This window comes from Notolepis coatsorum (genome assembly GCF_963971535.1).
Source record: "Notolepis coatsorum genome assembly, chromosome: 9".
In the NCBI taxonomy this organism is placed as follows: domain Eukaryota; kingdom Metazoa; phylum Chordata; class Actinopteri; order Aulopiformes; family Paralepididae; genus Notolepis; species Notolepis coatsorum.
The window spans coordinates 150493634-150504890 of NC_140173.1; positions in this window are offsets into that span (position 1 = coordinate 150493634).

Below are 11257 nucleotides of genomic sequence, written 5' to 3' on the forward strand. Positions count from 1 at the left end.
CGTGCAGGCGTCGGCGATTATCCGCTCCATAAATCACAGGACCAAAGCAAATATATTCCAGCCGCAAAGGGCTATGTAGTCGTCGGGTAGATTAATCCAGTGTACATGTCCATACGGCTCTCGACTAGGTCTCCTCGGGTGAAAGCGCCATGCGGTCGGCCCAGCCTGGATAAGAACTCTAGCTAATACGAGAAAGCGTTGGAGATGCTGGTCACTATAGAATTCTAACCGCACGATACACTATACACAAATAGACTATTAAAGACTTAATAGAAATATGTCGCACTCGACGGTATAGCGCCAAACTCTGACAATTCAGTTATTAATTCGCACGCGGTCTCGATGCTCTATTCTGAGGCCAAACAGGCCATACTTCACCGCACGTTGTATCGTGGGTGAGGCTTCAACTTATCGGTAACATACTAAGGAAGGTAAGGGTACGGAGGTAAGGGGCTAAGGGGCTTCTACATTCACCTGCGCCGTATTTATACGCACGGTGAACAAAACTAGTTCCACTCTCACTTCTGTCGCGTATCCCTGGGCAAGGCCGGGCATGTCCAGACACATCTTGACGGTGACTTTGAACCTGGCTCCGGAGGCCGGTCCCTGGCGCCGGTGGACCGCTGTCCAATAGGAGAATGAACTATTATGGTCTGGGCTAAAGGGATATTCCGTGTATATGTACAAGGAATATACAGGGGATATCAAACGATATACAAATACTATGCAATATATATCAATAAATAAATATATATATTCGGTTTAATCTGATCCTTTGTAACAGCCGCCCCCTAATTAGTCCCACCTAATTAGCTAAGCAGAGACAGATTAACCGCACTGTCCACTACTCAATGTCTGTTGTGAGGGATCGGTCAGTTCACAAAGTCATGGGGTCATGGTCGTCATCGTTGGTATCGGGGAGTCTTGGCAGTTCTATTAGCCTCGCCACGGGTCGGGTGTAGGTCCGCCCTTGGACGAGCACTTCGGCTGCTCGGACCTTTCCGTCGGCACCGGTGATCACTTTGCTTACGCGGCCAGCCGGCCACATAGCTCGGGGTAGTGACTGGTCGATAATCATGACGACTGTTCCTTCTGTCAAATTGTCTCTCTCTTTCACCCATTTCTGGCGGGTCTGTAGAGACGGTAGGTAGTGGAGTAGGAAGCTGTTCCAAAACTTGTCAGCCAATACTTGACTGTACCTCCACATTCTTCGGCCGTTCGCTTCTTCAGGCCTGTACATTGTCTGTGGTAGCGCAGGGTCCAGCCGCCCCATCAAGAGTGTGTTGGGGGTGACTGGGTCGACATCTGCTACATCACTTGAGACGTAACCGAGGGGCTTTGAGTTCAATACTCCCTCGATCTCCGTGAGGACTGTCATTAAGACTTCTTCCGCCACGGTCTGGGCCCCAAGCACGGCGTACAGGGCTGTCTTTATTGAACGTACTTCTCGTTCCCAAGTTCCACCGAAGTGAGGTGCGTTCGGGGGATTAAACTGGAAGTCAATCTGGTATGGAGCGAGGTGGGTCTTAAGTTCTGGGCCCATAGCTTGGAAGCTCTCTCTCAGCTCTCTTTCTCCGCCTTTGAAGTTTGTCCCGTGATCAGACAACAATATAGACGGTTTGCCTTTCCGCGATGTGAATCTTCGGAAGGCCATAAGGAATGAGTCTGTGCTCATGGTTGGAAGGAGTTCTATATGCATCGCTCGGGTGGTCATGCATTTGAATACAATACCCCACCGCTTCTCGGTGCCTCTTCCTTTCTTTATATACAGCGGGCCGAAACAGTCCATACCGGTGGAGTGAAAAGGCTTGTCGCCGAGTCGGAGGCGACAGGGAGGTAGGTCAGCCATCCGGGGTATACTGGGCTGCGCTCGCCACTTACGACAGTCTAGACAGGTTCGCTGGAAGCGCCGCACTGCTTCTCTCCCTTGCAGTATCCAATAACGACGTCTGATCTCCGCGAAGACTCTCTCTGCCCCGGCGTGATGCACATCCTCGTCGTATTTCTTTATGATCAGCTCTGTGACCTTGTGTCGGCTGTTTAAGACTATCGGGTACTTGACGTCATCCGGTAAGTCTGGGGCTCTCCGCAAACGACCACCCACTCTGATGAGACCATGGGCGTCGCTCTCGGGGGCTAGGTGGAGCAGTCTGCTGTCTGATGGGACGGGCTTTGCTCCCTGTAGACAGTCTAGCTCATCGGGGAACGAGTCTCTCTGGGCTCGTTGTAGTAGAAGAAGTTCTGCTTCTTCGTAGTCAGCTGCTGTAATGTCAGTAGTGAGCTGAACCTCTGGGTGGTGCCACAGGAATGTCTTTAGCTGCGCACTTTCTAGGGTGAGGCAATCGTCTATGTCGGGGTCTGTGGAGACGAGTGTGTTCAATCCACAGAACATAGATTTCTTGTTTTCTGCCTCCTCTTTACTCGCTTCCCGTGGGGTGGGTGTAGGCCACTCTTCTTCCGGGAGCTTGAGGAACTCTGGCCCGTCACTGTACAGGTTGTGACGGGTGAAGTCATCCAGGGACATTCCCCGGGTGATGACGTCAGCTGGGTTGTGTTTTGTGTCCACATACCTCCAGCTTGCTACTTCTGTTAAATCTTGAATCTCTGTGACTCTGACTCCCACGAAGACCTTGTATCTGCACGAATCAGACCGGATCCATGTGAGTACTGTCGTGGAGTCTGACCACAAGATTGTTCTTTGCACCGGAATGGTGAGTTCACGTTGGATTAACTCAGCTCACTGTGGGTGGGAAGTAGCTGCGGCGTATGTTAACACCTGGGAGTGAGCTGAGTTCCGTCTCCCACTCTCTCCATGTGGATGCAAGGTGTTCGGGTATGGGGTCGTCCCAGCCCTGGTCCTTGTCCCATAACGCTCTTACAATCATCTTTGCCCTGGTGGTGTAAGGTAGAATACATCCCAACGGGTCATATTGTCTGGCGAGTGTTCTGTATACACTCCGTCTGGTGGTCGGTAGTGCAGTCGACCTTCCCTGCTCCTTGGTCAGGGGTGTGTGTTTATAATGGAGCGAGTCTGTTTTGAAGCGCCAGACTAGTCCTAATGTCATTTCTTGGGCTTCTCCTGGGATGGTCGCCATCCAGGTCTCGCTGCTTGCTGCCTTGTCCTCGGGGGAGAGGCTGCGCAATACTTGCGGGTCGCTGCTGGCCCACTGCCTGAGATCAAAGCCGCCTTTGATCAGGGAGGCGCGGAGCTTGAGTAGAAGGGCCTCGGCTTCTTCTGGCATCGAGACGCTTTGCAGACAGTTGTCCACGTAGAAACTATTTTCTACACTTTTTCGGACCTCTTCATCAGCTGCTGGGTCCTCTGCGACGTGTTTTTGCAGTGCAAACGTAGCACAGCATGGGCTGCATGTGGTTCCGAAAGGGAGGACTTCCCATTGATAGATGGCTGGTTGCTCATCCCCGATCCTCTCTCTCCATAGGAACCGCAGCAGGGGCTTGTCCTCTGGGGAGAGGCTGCGCAATACTGGGGGGTCGCTGCTGGCCCGCTGCCGGAGATCAAAGCCGTCTTTGATCAGGGAGGCGCGGAGCAGCGCACGACGTCGCCAGTCAATTTTCTTTATGTGTCCCGCTGTGATTCGCTTGTTAATCTCAGCGCGGTACACAGTCTCTTGAGCGGGGTCTCTGGCTAGGCGCCGCTCTGTGTTCAATAGATACCGCTCCGTCGCTTCTTTTGGGGCGTGGAAGGTGGGCATACCCTCTCGCCTCAGGAGTGGAGTTGCGTATCTCATCACTCCGTTGACTTTGACTCTCTTTGTCCCTTGCTCGAGGAGTGCTATGGCGTAAATGTCTTCCTTGGAGCGAATGTCTTTCTTTTCGTTCTTAAAGGGCATTGTCTCTAGTGTCCATAGCCTCTCGACATGCTGTAGGAGGGTGGTGTCTTCTTCTGTCACTCTGGAGTGGAGGCAGTTAGTGGCTGCTGTTCGGTTAAGAGACTTAGCGAGGGGGCCTTGTAATGTCCATCCTAGGCGGGTCTCGACTGCTGCAGGACAGCCTCTGGGCCCTGTGTGGACCCGGTCAATCGGGACGATGAGGTCTGCATGGTCGGAGCCTATCAGCAGGGTCGGGGTGGCACCGTCTATGAGCGGTATAGGTAGTTGACGCAGGTGCACATATTTATCCATCAGCTTGGCGATGGGGTAGGTATACTGCGACAGGCCTATTTCTTGGCTGGTGAAAGCATTAGTAATCCTATACCGTCCCTCTGGCTGCCCGCTTGCTGCGATAGTGAAGGAGACATTCTCGCCCTTTATCGTCTTTAGATCTCTTCTTATTGTCCGAATCGTCATCTGGTTTTCGCTCCCCCGCAGCCCCAGCTGGGCCGCAGCGGATGCGAGGAGAAGGGTCTTCTCTGACCCGTCGTCAAGGACGGCGTAAGTGTCCATGACCTTGTCTTGGTAACTCAGTGTTATGCGGACCACCTTTAAGAGCACTCGGGCGCCCCCGCTGCTGGCGGGGTCAATGTACATAACACTTGCCTTTGTGCTGCTTGAGGGTGCAGGCTTTCTTCTGTTACTGTCGTGCAGGACATCTAGGTGGGCTCCGTCACACCGACTACACCTCTTCTTTAAGCGGCACTCGGCTGCCATGTGACTGCGCGCACATCGGTAACAGCGTCGGTTGGACTTTATCCATTGACCCACCTCGTCGGCGGTCATCTTCTTGAATGTGTCACATTGTGACAACCAGTGTTCTTTCTCGCAGTACGGGCACACCATCTTCCACTTCTCTTTCATCGAGGGGGTACTGTGGTTCTTGCTGCTCGGTACTGGTTCTGATTGGTGCATGACGGTCACCAATCTTCGGCCATCGTTTGCTCTCCTAGGTCCCTCTCTGGAGCTTGGGGTGCTCCGCATGAACGTATCCAACCGTAGGCTGTTGACTTCTCTCGCCAGGAAGTCGGCTAGGTCTAGGAGGGATGGCTCGGGACCGTTAGGATCACGGTGGTCTCTTTGCCGCCTGAAGCGCTCTTGTCGGGCGGGCGGAAGCTTCTCTAAAATCCTCTCGACATTAGAGTTTGCGTACAGTTCGTGCATACCCTTTTCTCTTTGCGCCCCCAGCATCCCTACCAGGGATTGTACCTTGATAGACAGGTCATCTAGTGAGCGATTGTCTGTGGCTGGGGGTAGGCGGTCAATATGCCTTATCTCTTGTATTACGTAATCCCATATACGTCCATATCTTTGGTTGAGTGCTGCTAGAGCCGCTGTGTATGGGGTAGTAGAGGTGGCATAGGCCAGCGCTATATTGTGCGCTCGGGGCACCTTGAGGTGCTTCAGTAGGATAGCATACTTGTACGGTTCGTCTGCTACATCGGACATCATTGTCTCTAAGCACATTCGTAGCTCGGTGTACTGTGCTCTGTTCTCGTGGGTGAAGTCCGGAAACGTCGGTGTGCCAATGTATGATGCCATGGATGGCTGGCACATCGGTGAGCGTTGGAAGAGAGGCCTCCTAGGCGAGTCTCCTCTTACGCCTCTTGGTGGGCTGGTACCTGCTGGGTACCATGGCCCGCGTATCCAGGTGCTATTCCTCGGGGCTGGTGGTGCGTCAAGCTCACCCGTGAATTGAGTCGGGGGTCTGTAGCGCAGAGCCGCGGGGGTAGAGCCTGGGCTGTACTGGACCTCCTGGTCCTCTGGAGTTCTGTGCTGCTGTCGGGCTTGACTCTCCTCCTCTCCCTCTTCTTCTTGCTCTGGCAGGTCCTCTAGATCCTGTAGTCGTCTATTTAGCCTCTCCGCGGTGTAGACCGTTTCTTCCTTGTAGCTGGTCCTCGCGTGGACCGGTCGGGGAAGGAGTTCGGAGGGGGGTATAGGCTCTCTCTGGTGGTCGGGCTCAGGGTCGTTTGATCGGGTAGGGGAGGGTGCCCTTGACCCGTGTCTTGACGAGGCCCTGGAACCCCGTGCGGAGGGAGGGGGTGTCGCCCTGGCGATCAGCTGCTCCATTATCTGCGCTTGTAATCCGTCGCGCTCGGCTTCGCGCTTGGTGAGAGCGATGTCGCGCTCCGCTTCTCTTTGGGCACCGGCAGCGGCGCGCTGGGCTTCGGCGGCTGCGCGCTCTGCTTCTCTTTGGGCACCGCGCTGGGCTTCGGCGGCGGCGCGCTCTGCTTCGGCGGCGGCGCGCTCTGCTTCGGCCCGGTCTCTTACCATATTCTCTTCCGTCTGAAGGCGTCTAATCTCTAGACGTATACGATCTTCGTCGCTCCGTTGCTGCGCTTGAAGGCGTTCTCTTTCCATGGAAGAATGTTCGCGCTCGCTAAGCATCTGTGCTTGGAGTCGATCGCGCTCTGTAGAGGCTGCTAGGCTGGCGAGGAATGCCTGTGCCAGCATCTTGTCCGCCCCGCTGGGGGAAGACGCTGGTTGAGGTGATCCGCTCCCGGCAGTACTCGTTGGAGATCTGCTCTCCTGTGGCGAGTCCTGGAGATCCATCTCCGGGGTCTCTTCTTCTTGTAGCGGGTAGAGTTCCATCCCTGGAGAGCCGTCTTTATCCTGGAGCTCTCCGGGGACTACTTCTTCGGTCTTGGCGGGGGGTAAAGTCGTGTCAGGTCCCTCCTGGTCCCTACCGTGAGCTTGGTCAGTTACGTTAGAACCCACTAGGGCCTCTATTGGCGGGGTAACCTGGGCGATAGGGTCGGACATAATTTTACTATCTACTTTTTCCGCGTTTACCGTCTGTAGAAGGCTAGGTAGTATACTGGCAACGTAATCCTCTAAGTACTGAGGTGTCTGCCGTCTACGCTGCGGGCGATCTACTTTAGGAGAACCGTTTTGTGGAGTGTTCATCATAGGCCATGTCAATATTAATACCACTATATTAATATTACACTAGTTACCCTCCGGCTCGAAGGACCAATTGTAACTGAGGGGTACAATTCCCTGACTGTATTGATAAGTATGGTATCATTAAACCACTACCGCTTTATGTACTTTAATTACTGGCCATACAGTACACGATATATGAATATGATGAACACTTCCCACAATGAAATCGGTTCCAGTCAAAGGTATTAATCAAGTATTTAATGGAGCAAAAGGTACATAGGATACTTTACATTATTCTTTGAATGCACTTGTAAGGCAAAGGAGTATGCGTAGGCAAATCAATATTGAATGTCCATTCTCTGGTTACGCAGGAGGTAATTATACAACCTGAATCTTAGGGAATTATATCTATGGTGCACTAGTAATATGGCGGAAGATACTGGAAGGGGTTCCCACTGGTTGTAAGCCAGCAGGGGGGGTAGAAGATCTGTCGGTAGTAGGACGTCTGGTCAACGATGACTAGGGAGACTTCAGGTACAGAAGCCAGTGCAGTAGCCTCTTGATCCACAGACGAATACAGCTTGGTTCTCTTGTAGACTGTAGCTCCACAGGGAAGAAAGCTAGTCGGCCTCAGGCTCTCTGGGCCCGACTCGACTTGACTCCTCTCGGGGTAAATCCAACACGTGCAGGCGTCGGCGATTATCTGCTCCATAAATCACAGGACCAAAGCAAATATATTCCAGCCGCAAAGGGCTATGTAGTCGTCGGGTAGATTAATCCAGTGTACATGTCCATACGGCTCTCGACTAGGTCTCCTCGGGTGAAAGCGCCATGCGGTCGGCCCAGCCTGGATAAGAACTCTAGCTAATACGAGAAAGCGTTGGAGATGCTGGTCACTATAGAATTCTAACCGCACGATACACTATACACAAATAGACTATTAAAGATTTAATAGAAATATGTCGCACTCGACGGTATAGCGCCAAACTCTGACAATTCAGTTATTAATTCGCACGCGGTCTCGATGCTCTATTCTGAGGCCAAACAGGCCATACTTCACCGCACGTTGTATCGTGGGTGAGGCTTCAACTTATCGGTAACATACTAAGGAAGGTAAGGGTACGGAGGTAAGGGGCTAAGGGGCTTCTACATTCACCTGCGCCGTATTTATACGCACGGTGAACAAAACTAGTTCCACTCTCACTTCTGTCGCGTATCCCTGGGCAAGGCCGGGCATGTCCAGACACATCTTGACGGTGACTTTGAACCTGGCTCCGGAGGCCGGTCCCTGGCGCCGGTGGACCGCTGTCCAATAGGAGAATGAACTATTATGGTCTGGGCTAAAGGGATATTCCGTGTATATGTACAAGGAATATACAGGGGATATCAAACGATATACAAATACTATGCAATATATATCAATAAATAAATATATATATTCGGTTTAATCTGATCCTTTGTAACAAGGACATTGATCTAAGTTAAAAGTTATTATCAAATGTTATTAGGTACAATCATTATCAATATAGAATATTGAGTATGAGTTATGACATTATGTAAGTTCATTATGTAAGTTCATTCTCCCCTTAGTTCAGCGGTGTATCTGTGTCAAAGCTGTGTACCTTTCCCTGGTTATCTCTGGGTGTTGGATTGGCCACCGACCACATACGCCTATGGACAGAGGGAGCAGAGCATAAGAAGGAGGGCTAGTAGGGCGTTAGCTCAGGCTCTCTCTCTCTCCGGTGTCTCGTTTCTGGTGGGACTCCACTCTCTTAGTCTGGAGTCACACGTCCTCTATCTGTCTTTCTGGACTTCTATCTTTAATCTCTCTCTTCTCCATCTATTCTCTTATTTCCTACTGTACTTCTCTATCCCCTTCCTGGTTGCCTATTCTTTCGTCATATCTTCTGTCATGTCATTCATGTCTGTTTAAGTGTTCCATGGACCACCCTACTGTACGTAAATATGATGTCATTCTAATCCTGATCATTTCAATAAAATACAAGACATATTGTTGAACTCATTGTCCGGTGTGTAATATTCTATATCCTTTTGTCCTGATTCGAGGAGCAAACAAATTGACCCACACAGTCTATTGCACACGTTGAAGGACCTGAGAGTCTCCTCAGGAAGAACAGCCTGCTCTGTCCCTTCCTGCAGAGGGCCTCTGTGTGGCACGGTGGTGTAGTGGTTAACACTGTCGCCTCACAGCTATAGAAGGTCTAGGGTCAGATTCCCGCTTGGGGACCAGGTTTCCGCGTTGCCAGGTACCCAGGTGGGGTATCTCCCATGCCTTTCTGTGTGGAGTTTGCATGTTCTCTCCCCTCTTGGTTCTAGTTAATAGCCTAGCTGCAGAGTAGCTAACACTGGACTGATGTGGTCTGGTCTCTCCTCTTGGTTCTAGTTAATAGCCTAGCTGCAGAGTAGCTAACACTGGACTGATGTGGTCTGGTCTCTCCTCTTGGTTCTAGCTAATAGCCTAGCTGCAGAGTAGCTAACACTGGACTGATGTGGTCTCTCCTCTTGGTTCTAGCTAATAGCCTAGCTGCAGAGTAGCTAACACTGGACTGATGTGGTCTCTCCTCTTGGTTCTAGTTAGTAGCCTAGCTGCAGAGTAACTACTGGACTGATGTGGTCTCTCCTCTTGGTTCTAGTTAATAGCCTAGCTGCAGAGTAGCTAACACTGGACTGATGTAAATGCCCAAAACCCCCACCACCTCCTAATAGACAGTCTCCTCCCCACCGCATGTATATATTCCCTCCCCGCCGTATGTATATTCCCCTCCCACCCACCCACCCCCTCCTAATGTACAGTCCCCTCCCCATCATATGTATATACTCTGTCAGGATCTAGGGGTAACAGTACTGTATATTTGAATACCGCCTATGTCACAAATGTATCAGTACTAAATACCTATATGTCCCTATGCCATAAATGTCATGTATGTTATGTATGTCATAAATGTCTATATGAATTGAAAATGGGGGACCCTGATGGAAACAAGACAAACGTCTTTCTCAGGTCTGCATCCCCTTAACAATTGTATGTATTGAGCCGTACTGTATTGTACCCATTCTGCAATCTGTTAAATAAAGTTTTCATTCATTCATTCATTCATTCATTCATTCATTCATTCATTCATTCATTCATTCATTCATTCATTCATTCATTCATTCATTCATTCATTCATTCATTCATTCATGTGGTCTCTCCTCTTGGTTCTAGTTAATAGCCTAGCTGCAGAGTAACTAACACTGGACTGATGTGGTCTCTCCTCTTGGTTCTAGTTAATAGCCTAGCTGCAGAGTAGCTAACACTGGACTGATGTGGTCTCTCCTCTTGGTTCTAGTTAATAGCCTAGCTGCAGAGTAACTAACACTGGACTGATGTGGTCTCTCCTCTTGGTTCTAGTTAGCAGCCTAGCTGCAGAGTAGCTAACACTGGACTGATGTGGTCTCTCCTCTTGGTTCTAGTTAATAGCCTAGCTGCAGAGTAGCTAACACTGGACTGATGTGGTCTCTCCTCTTGGTTCTAGTTAATAGCCTAGCTGCAGAGTAGCTAACACTGGACTGATGTGGTCTCTCCTCTTGGTTCTAGTTAATAGCCTAGCTGCTGCAGAGTAGCTAACACTGGACTGATGTGGTCTCTCCTCTTGGTTCTAGTTAATAGCCTAGCTGCTGCAGAGTAGCTAACACTGGACTGATGTGGTCTCTCCTCTTGGTTCTAGTTAATAGTCTAGCTGCAGAGTAGCTAACACTGGACTGATGTGGTCTCTCCTCTTGGTTCTAGTTAATAGCCTAGCTGCAGAGTAGCTAACACTGGACTGATGTGGTCTCTCCTCTTGGTTCTAGTTAATAGCCTAGCTGCAGAGTAGCTAACACTGGACTGATGTGGTCTCTCCTCTTGGTTCTAGTTAATAGCCTAGCTGCAGAGTAGCTAACACTGGACTGATGTGGTCTCTCCTCTTGGTTCTAGTTAATAGCCTAGCTGCAGAGTAGCTAACACTGGACTGATGTGGTCTCTCCTCTTGGTTCTAGTTAATAGCCTAGCTGTAGAGTAGCTAATACTGGACTGATGTGGTCTCTCCTCTTGGTTCTAGTTAGTAGCCTAGCTGCAGAGTAGCTAACACTGGACTGATGTGGTCTCTCCTCTTGGTTCTAGTTAATAGCCTAGCTGCAGAGTAGCTAACACTGGACTGATGTGGTCTCTCTCCTCTCCTCTTCGGCTGGAAATATGATTTATAAATGGTTATATTCTAGCTATGTTTCTAAGGTGGAAGAATGGCGTTTTTGTCACCTTGTTAATGTGGGACTTAAAGCTTATAGATATGAGTCTATTATAACACCAAGACTTGTAAAACCTCAGCTTTAATCCAAGGAATACGTTTCCCCATATTATTCAGCAGCATTTATCTTTTTGTTGTATGGCCGACTAGTAGGGTTTCGGTTTTGTCCTTTCATTTTAGGAAATTATTGTTCAT